We start from the raw sequence: 10461 nt of genomic DNA on the forward strand, positions 1-10461 counted from the left end.
TAGTCCAAATTTATTTGCTTATTTGATTTAAGTATAGCTTTATTGATTAATCAAATTTTTATTATCATTTCTAAAAATAATTAAAATCATTTGACTATCTATTATTATTATCATCATCATTAGTTATTTTAATTATACAATTATTCATTTTTTTTGGGATTTGTAAGATTTATTTGTATTAATACTTATTTAGTTGCTTGTATAAGTATTCGATTTTATATGCGTGTTGTGCTATATTTATGACAAAACATTCCCATTCCATCAATCCAAACCAATTTTAAAAAGACAAATCAAACAACTCTCGATTCAAGGTCGAACCCATTTTCAAACACCATTGTAAGTCGATCGCTTTTAAAGCATCGCCATCAACCTCACCTAGCTTACTTTTGGGCTTTCTTACAATGAGACCTAGTCGATTATTAATTGATCGATTAGATGAACGATTCACTAAATAAAGTCCACTTTATTTGTACACATAAATTTAAAACCTCGATCCAACATCGAGTATTCTTTATTTAAATTAAATTAAAATACCTAATCACAATTAAATACCATTTCATTTGGAAATGAATAAGGAGATGGTTTTGAGTTTTCAACTCCTCTCCTCGATTATTTGAATACGAGTTCTTTTACTCGGTTAGTCGAATAATCGTCATTTCTAATCTGCTTAAGCATAATTAAATGAAAGCATTCTTACAATAAATAAAAATGAAATGGGGGATGGTTTTAAGCCTTTAACTCTTCCCCTCGATTGTTTGAATATGAGTTTTCTTACTCGGTCAGTTAAACACTCGTCATTTCGTTACAAACTTCTAAACCCCGATTAAATCAAATCATTTTTATAATAAGCTAAATGAGAAGGGAGATGACCTTGAGTTTTCAACTTCTCTCCCCAATTGTTTGAATACGAGTTCTCTTACTCGGTCAGTCAAACAATTGCCATTTTTCACAAACATACAACTTAATCAAACCATTTTCATAACAAACTATATGAAAAAGGAGATGGTTTTGAGTTTTCAACTCCTCTTCTCAAATGCTTGGATATGAGTTTTCTTACTCAGCCATTCAAGTACTTGTCCTTTATTCTAAAATACATCAACCATACTTAAAATCATTTTCATAATTAAACATTGAAAAAGAAAGCGGTCTAGAGTCTTCTATTCCCTTTCCCGATTATTAGGATACGAGTTGTCTTACTCGACCATCCGAGTATTCGTCACCCATTCAAAATACCTTAACTATTATTAAATCCTTTTATAATTAAGGATGAAAAAGGAAGTGGTCTAGAGTCTTCTATTCGCTCCCTCGACTATTAGGATACGAGTTGTCTTACTCGACTATCCGAGTAATCGTCATCCAATAAAAAATATCTCAACACATCAAATATATCTCCTTCTCGCCCCCGTGTGATCAAAACCAATCAAACAAAACGTCAAACATATTAATTCAAATTGTCACCCCTGTGTGACCGAAACCCTTCTTTCAAAAAGAACACTGTTAATCCTTTCTGATGCGCACAACAAACTAGTGCTTAAGCCTCCGCCGAGAGTAGACAAGCCAACGTTTAGCCTTTGGAACGTGATCTAAAACAGTCGTTCACTAAAAGACACCAACCAATCGTAGTTCCCCGAACTACGAATGCTCTGACTTCCTTATTGCACTATAAGGATACGTAGGCACGAGATTGCGAGATCTTGGCGAGCACACTAATAAAAAACCTCCCTTTCCCTTTTTCTGAGGTTCCCATCCATTTCTATTTTCAATATATTTATAACCCGAAGAAAACAAACAAACATAAGTTAACACTCAAATCGCAAAATTGAACTAAAAGGTTCCCGTTGAGTACAACGGACGTGAGAGGTGCTAATACCTTCCTCTCGCGTAATCCATTCCCGAACCCGAATATGGTTGCGACGACCATCATTCTATTTTCTAAAGGTTTTATCGATATTTTCCCACTCCTTCATTGGAATAAATAAAGTTCGGTGGCGACTCTGTTCGAACATAATTTTTCTGCGACCATCGCGAGGAATCATATTTTTTGAGATGGGACAGGTGGTATATGGGTTTACCCCGTGTCTCTATCGCTAATTACCAGGAGTTGGTAAGGAAACTTGTGTACCAGTTCGCCGCCAATCGTAATAGGAAAATATCCACCACTAGCCTATTCAACATACCTCATGCACCATAAGAATCACTGAGGGACTTCCTCTCCCGGTTCAACGAGGCCATCATAAGGGTCGTCCCACCAAACCAAGAGATGTTCTGAAGGAGAATTTCCATCCAAGGCGCAGCGGAATTTAAAAATTTCTCCATTTAGTGATCCTTATGAATGGGCATGATCAGTGATAGAATCGTTACCTCTTGTGGCGATTCAAACCTTTGGTGCAGATCTCTTGTAACGATCAAAACCTTGGATACAAATCCACGGAGCGATCACGAACATTGAACGATGACAACGTCTCTACTCAGTCCACACGAATGGATTCCTTCAGTCTCAGTGCTAGCTGGTACGAATGAAGGCTTTGAGTGAGAGAGAGAGAGGGAAACGAAATTCCAAGTTTGTACTTGAGTGTTAGTCTAAGTTGAGTGGAGTGACAATGCTTCTACCCAAGGGTTCTATTTATAGAACCACTTGTGTGGGCTTCAAGCTAAAAAGCCCACTTAAGTGTATTTTGGCCCATATCTCATAATATGCCAAAATCACTTAAGTATTTGGTACCTTACCATATTTCGTATTCCACTTAAGTGCACCGTACCTTACGATGTTCCTTAGTTACTCTATCTCTCATCAATCCGTCCTTTGTGTGTGACCCTGTAGGTTTTCGCGACGTTGACAATTATATTAAATCACGAATTTAACATAATAAATAGTGAGCGGTATCTAGCAACACATCACTGCTACCCAAGACACGAAAATGTCATGTGATCTGACAAAACCTCCTGTGATAATAATTATGTGTATAATTACCCCTTTGCCCTTATGTCTATATTGAACACAAGGTATAGACCGTGTCATCCTTGTCCAGTTCAATATTGGGCCCATAGACATTTATCCTGTTACGCAGGATGGGCAAATTCCATCTAGGACACTCGTGTCCCTCAGCATGCTTTGTGGAGTACCCATCTGTAACACCTCAAAATTTGCCCTCCTCTCTTGGGACTAGCTTAGCATATTGCATATCATTTTGTAGGTCATTAGGCATTGCATAATTTCATATCATGTGGTTACATTGAGCAAGTCATCCTCCTAGGTCTTGGTCAGAAGATAAGAGGTTGAAATGCAAGCTAAGGTTTCATGGACTGATCATTAATCATCTGAGGATGTGTGATTCAAGTTAGGGTTTCTTGATTCTCAAGGAGGGTTGAGCTTTATCTTGGTTGAAATGGTACATCATCATCATCATGGTTTTGTCATCACCAAGAGATTCCTTATGCTTGATCATATTCCTTGAGATTAGGGTTTTGACCTCTGGTCAACCCTAATCATCTGCATTAGGACAATCAGGGCTTGTCAAGGAGATGGGGTTTTCAATGGGTATGGGGATCATTCTATGGTTATATTGAGCTTATGGAAGCTAGGGTTTCATCATTGAGCCATTTCATCAGGAGTTTGAGGCTCAAGTTCATCAGTCAAGCTGAAATTCATCTATCAGTCAGAAAAGTCAACTGTGCTCAACTGTGCCTGGAATGATGGATTTGGAGGTGGGAGAGGGTTAGATACACTTCATTCATGTCCAAACAAGTTTCATTTGACATTTCAAACATCAAGAATGAAGAAAATAAAGTCAGATGGAAACTTTCCAAAAATAGAAAGTGACTTGTAATTCAAAATTGCCAAAAATGGAAAGTATTTCTCCTCAAAATTACGTATCCAAAAATGTTTCAAATGAAATTTTGTTCAACATGAAAGTTGTAGATCTTGCTCTCACCTTTCCAAAAAGTCTAAGAACATGAATTTCTCATGTGTGGTTGGAAAGTTATGGATTGATCATTGTCCAAAAAAGTTGAATTTCAAAGTGGCATAACTTTTGATTCATTTGGCCAAATTGAGTGAGGTTTCTTTGAGCAAACTCCATTTGACATGTACTATCATGATCCATCATTACATTTCATGAAAACTCATCACATAAAAAGTCCATTTTTCAAGTGGACTTAATTTAAAAAGTGGAGGGAAAAAGTGCATTTTGAGAAATATTCATTATTTTCACTTCATTCCTTTTGCACTAGCTCACATATGCTATTTGTAACTTGCTCAAACCAGAAAATTCCACTGTTACATTGGTTTTACATGAGTGAGGGTGAATTACTAATTGTCCATTTAGCATAAAAATGCATTTTCACTAATCCATTTCATTAGCACTAATTAGGATTAGAAACATCATTAACATAACATATAAAAGGATAATTGTAACTGTTTTCATCATAATCATAACAAAATTTCAGATCTAGATCCAAAATCTCCAATTCTCTCAACTTTTCATCTTCACTATTTTTGCAATTTCTTCAAAACCTTGCTTAGATCTTCATTGTTTCATCATCCACATGCATTATTGAAGCTAATTGAAGCAAGATTTCATCATTTCCAAGCCAAATTTTGGACTGTTAAAGTGTGGTGCAACAATGGCAATTCAAGATTTCATCAAGATCGTGCGTAATTGAGCAACAAGACTTGTTCCATTCACTTCTACAAGCATCATAGAAGTTCTGTTTTCACATTTCAAGGCCTAAAACGCGCGATTTAGCAACTGTCCTCAAATTAAGGTGAGTTTTCGACTTCAATGATTCTTGAAATTGATTGATGCTTTGGATACATCTTGTTTAGTAGAGAATTCTGCAATTTGAACCACTAAATTTGGTTGAGAAACAAGGAAGTTATGATGATTTGAAGTTTTGTGCACAAACATGTTTGCATTCAAATTTTTTAAATCATGAGGAATTAGGCTTAAATAATTATGGATTCATGATGTACGTTGAAAGACCTTTCCGTTGATATAAAGTTTGTCCAATTTGGTGGAGATTTGTTTTTGGACCTATGAATGTGTGAAGAACATGAAGAACATGAAGAACACTTGAAAAATTTCAAAAAAAGCCTTGCTAGATCCAAATTCCGCGTTACTGTTCATACTGGAATGTGTTTGGGCGCCACTTTTTCAAATTCGGACCTCGCTTCGATTCTCCGCTAGAGTGCTTTCTCATTTGCCTTTTCCATTTATTTTTCATGTGCTTCATATAACTTCATGCCTTCATTTCACGTTTTTTTATTTTTTCATGACATTAGAAAATTCATATCTCATCCAATTTTTGTCCAAATAATGTGAGATTTTTTGTGGAATGATCCTTGTAGTCTCTACTATTGTTTGGTGATTTTTGTGGAAATTGTGCACGTGTAATTTTTGGAATGGCCTAGGGTTTGTTTGGATGTATCATTTGTTGCACCTTGCTTGGTATTTTGATCATGAAATGATGATGCCTAATTATAAATTCTTGAAATTTTGCATGCTTATTCTAGAGACCTTAATGGACATTTTGGTGTATGGTTTGTGATTTTTGAGTTCCTGGATTGAGAGATATGACATGACCATGAGAGGTGTGACAATTTGTGTCACACCATGTTTTGCTGGACTTCATGAATTTTGTTACCATGCCATATGGATTTGAAATGAGCTGAAATTTTGCATGTTGATACTTCTGGATGTTAGGCTCACATGTGAATATTTCTGGAATTTTTGGATGTGTTTCCAATTTGATTGAGAATTTCCTTTCTATTTGACCAAATGTGGAGTTTTTGTGAGTCATGTTTTTAAATGTTTTGTGAAATTCTGGATATGTATTGGATGGACTTGAAATTTTGTGGAGTGATTATAGACACATTGAAGTTTGTCATGGTTTTGGTTTGGTGCATTTATCCTGTTCCTACACTGTTTTGTGCTTGTTTGAAGTTGATACATGATATTGTGCCTTGTTTGGACTTGCATGAGCATGGTTTAACTTGATGAATTTAATTGACTTTCTTCCCTTTGTCCAATTGACCTGAAATTTGGTGTGATTGACATGTAATGAATGTTGTTTAGCTGTGAATTTTTTGGAGATTTATTGAATTGTTTTGGATTGAGTTTGAATTGATTCATTCTGTTTGGTCCAATGAGCTTCTAAGTGACATGGTTTGCACTATTTCTTTCATGAAATGATAATGGTTGATGATATGAGCATGAGACCAATTGGACATGATTCTAAATTGATTGAACTTGATTTTGGATAAGTTTCATGTTCTGTTTTGAAATATTTCTCCTCCTTTGACCCTAGGCTTTGTCCTAGGGTATGCTTCTCATGTTTGAGTTGTGTTTTCAGGACAAAAGGCAAATGGAGTGGAGGAATTAATGCACTTGGTTTGAGTTGCTCATGTGAATGATGTTGATTAACATTAATTTTGTTTTGTAGGTGGTTTCTAATTCATTTGTGTTGAGCATTGGATTATGCTTTGCTTGATGCATTGCTTGTGTACAGTTAACTGTGTGACTTTTAACTTGTCTGTTTAACTGTTTGAGCTGAGTACTGACTATGCTAGATTGATTTCAGGTACCTTAGTTGCTATAGTTCTTTGTGAACTCGCTTTGTGCTGCTGCTTGGTTGTGTAAACCAATTGAGGTAGAATCACTAACTCCATGTAGTCTGGAAGACCTGGCCTGTTACTTGGCCAGTCACCTGTCTGAAGTCCTCCTTAAGAGGCAATGTTTGTGCTTGTTTATTTTTGTCCCCAAGCAGGAAAAGACCTTTGTTAAGGCAATTGGCAGACACAAGAGGTGTGTAATCCACCTCCTGCTAATCTGTTGAGTCGTCCCTTGGCTCACATTACATGTTGATGCCTTGTGGATCCTAACCCAAGATCCATGTACAGTTGTACAGTTGAGTCAGTGTCATAAGTGTAGAAGGGTTCCCACTTTCTAGACCCACACTTCCTTTGTCTGAAGCTCTCCCTGGCCAGGGATAAGAGCTGTGAGGCACACCCTTCACTCCCATTTCATCTGGTTTCACCCTGACTCTCAATGTCAGGGTTAAGAGCTAACATCACCCTGATACAGTTGACTTGCTTTGGCAGTCTAACCCTTGTTTGAGCCACCTCTGTTTGGATATAGTGTGTGCTATTTGTGATTGTTTGCTTTGATTGTTTTGCCTGTTTAGGATTAGCTTGCTGCCTGTGCATGTTAGGATAGAAACCATAACATAGGGAGATGATGCATGATAACATCTAGGCTCGAGTCCAACTCCCTAGTAGTGTGTCTCCCTTTATATCTGGTTAGGCGAGAATTTCTTTCCCGTTCAGGGGAACTACGTCGCCCTGATCCTCATACCAGATGAGGTACGTAGGCAGGAGACCGTGCGAGGTCTCTCCGGGCACCTTTTTTCCTTTTTGTGTGTGTTTGCTTGACAGTTGCTAGGCTCGAGTGCCTGACTCCTTAGTAACTTCTTGTTGCTTGTTTCTTCTTGTGTGTCGGGATATGGATGCAAGACCAGCGATTTGCTGTCCGTATCCTGAGTGTGTTTGTTTGGTTCGGAAGCCGATGTAAGTCCAGCGATTGGCGTTCGGGTTCCAGGTTTGCCTGTGTTTGTGTGTGTTTTGTTTGGCGTGCGTGAGCCGAACTACGGCATCTCTGATTCTCGTTCCAGACGAGATACGTAGGCATAGGATGCGACGTCCTAGCGAGCCCTCTCCCTTTTCCCACCTGTGTTGTCTTCAGTGTGTGTGTATGATGTTTGTTTTAGCAACCTTAACCTATCTTTTAGAGCGTGGATCCCGTCGAGTACGACGGATGCGTAGGGGTGCTAATACCTTCCCTACGCATAACCGACTCCCGATCCCATTCTCTTTGGTCGCGAGACCATGCTTTTCCCAGGTTTACTTCGAGCGTTTCCTTTCCCTCTTTTGGGATAAATAACGCACGGTGGCGGCTCTGTGTTGTTTTTGTTTTAGCCCGCCGGTTGTTTTTCACGGATGCGACACCATCAACTGTCTTTATGGTTATCCAGTTACGGACAATGTTGGATCAACAATAAAGCACTCGACTCTACATCTAGGATCCATAGTGGTTTCAGGTCGAAGAGTGGTATACACCATTATCACCATGAGAATAACTTATGACACTTTGCATAACTTTCTATATAGTACTCTCATAGCGGGTCAATCCGGTATAAATATTACTCTTAATATTCATACCTATGTTTAAGACTTGATAACTCTTTATCCATGATCCATGAGATGTGATCATCAGTCTACAAACATAATAGTCTCAATGCTTTAATGTTATCCCACTTCACAATAAAGCTCGACTACGGATACTTTAAGAATAGGGTCCTTATGTTTAATGTGATCTCATGATTAAGTCATACTTGATACATTAAACGGACTAGCTATTCTAGGGACTTTATTAAACAACCATAATAAAGAAAAAGCCTTTTATTATTAATAAATAATTCGATACAAGTACCAAAAGTATTGGCCTCTAGGGCTTACACCAACAATCTCCCACTAGCACTAGAGCCAATCAAGCATACCCCTAATGCCCATTGATCTAGTATGGCCATCATGCTTCTGCTGCGCAAGAGGCTTTGTTAGTGGGTCAACAATATTGTCAAGTGTTGGTACTCTACATATTTTCACATCTCCTCCATCTATTATCTCTCGAATGAGGTGATAACGCCTAAGTATGTGTTTGGATCGTTGGTGAGATCTAGGTTCCCTAGCTTGTGCGATAGCACCATTGTTATCACAATAGAGACCAATGGGATCCACAATGCCAGGAACTATGCCAAGTTCACTAAAGAACTTCTGATCCAAACAACTTCCTTTGCTGCACTTCAGGAAGCAATATACTCGGCCTCGGTTGTAGAATCAACAACTGTATCTTGCTTTGAAGTTTTCTAGCTCACAGCACCACCATTTAAGCAAAACACATAACCATTGGAATCATTCATATTAAAGCGTCTCAGCACTTTGTCTATGTACTCTGACTTAGGCCAAGCATTTTGTGATCTATCTCTATAGATTCTGACTCCTAATATATAGGCTGCTTCACCTAGGTCCTTCATAGAAAAGCATTTCCCCAACCAAGACTTTACTTGTTGCAGGGTAGGGATATCGTTTCCAATGAGTAATATGTCATCTACATATAATACCAGGAAAACGACCATGCTCCCACTAACCTTCTTGTAGACACAAGGCTCATCTTCGTTCTTGATGAATCCATATAGTTTTACTGTTTCATCAAAACAAAGATTCCATGAGTAGGTCACAGGCGCATCTTGATCCATGAGTAATATATCACCTTGATCTGTTATGAGATATCCATATCTCTCAGGTAGGTGACGTATCCTGCTTGACCTACGCTGGTCTTGTTCTACTTGAGCAGGTTGCTCTTACACAACTACTTGTGTTTCCTGCTCTAATTCCTCCATAGGTGTATCAATGCTTTGTGATTCTTGAATTTCTTCAAGCTCTACTTTCCTCCCACTGATTCCTTTGGAAATAAAATCCCTTTCCAGGAAAACTCCAGTTCGAGCGACAAACACTTTGCCCTCTGAAGGATTGTAGAAGTAATACCCTCTTGTTTATTTAGGATACCCCACAAATAAGCATTTGTCAGATTTGGGCTCAAGCTTAGTTGAAATTTGTCGTTTCACATAAACTTCGCAACCCCAAATCTTCATGTAAGACATATGTGGTTTCTTACCACTCCATATCTCATATGGTGTCTTTTCAACCTTTTTGGAGGGAACACGGTTAAGTGTGTAAGCTGATGTCAATAGTGCATGTCCTCAAAAGGAGTTTGGAAGATCGGTGTGACTCATCATGGATCGGACCATGTCTAACAGGGTTCGATTTCTTCTCTCAGATACACCATTCCATTGGGGTGTTCCAGGAGGAGTAAGTTGGGATAGGATCCCACACTCTTTTAGATGGTCATCAAACTCTAGGCTTAAATACTCACCACCTCGATCTGATCGAAGAGTTTTAATATTCTTACCTAGTTGGTTTTGTACTTCATTCTTGAATTCTTTGAACTTTTCAAAGGACTCTGATTTGTGTTTCATTAAATACACATAACCATATCTACTGAAATCATCAGTAAATGTGATGAAGTATTGAAAACCTCCTCTGACTGGTATGTTCAGTGGTCCACATACATCAGTATGTATGAGGGCCAAAAGATCATTAGCTCTTTCACCTTTTCCTGTGAATGGAGACTTTGTCATCTATCCAATTAAACAAGATCTGCATGTCTCATATGATTCATAATCAAAAGAGTCCAAGAGTCCATCTTTATGGAGTTTGGAAATGCGCTTCTCATTTATGTGGCCTAATCGACAATGCCAAAGTTAAGTTGGATTTAACTCATTAGGTTTCATCCTTTTAGTATTAATGTTATAAATAGGCATTTCAAGATCAAGGACATATAGTCCATT

This window comes from Lathyrus oleraceus, chromosome 1 (genome assembly GCF_024323335.1).
Source record: "Lathyrus oleraceus cultivar Zhongwan6 chromosome 1, CAAS_Psat_ZW6_1.0, whole genome shotgun sequence".
NCBI lineage: Eukaryota > Viridiplantae > Streptophyta > Magnoliopsida > Fabales > Fabaceae > Lathyrus > Lathyrus oleraceus.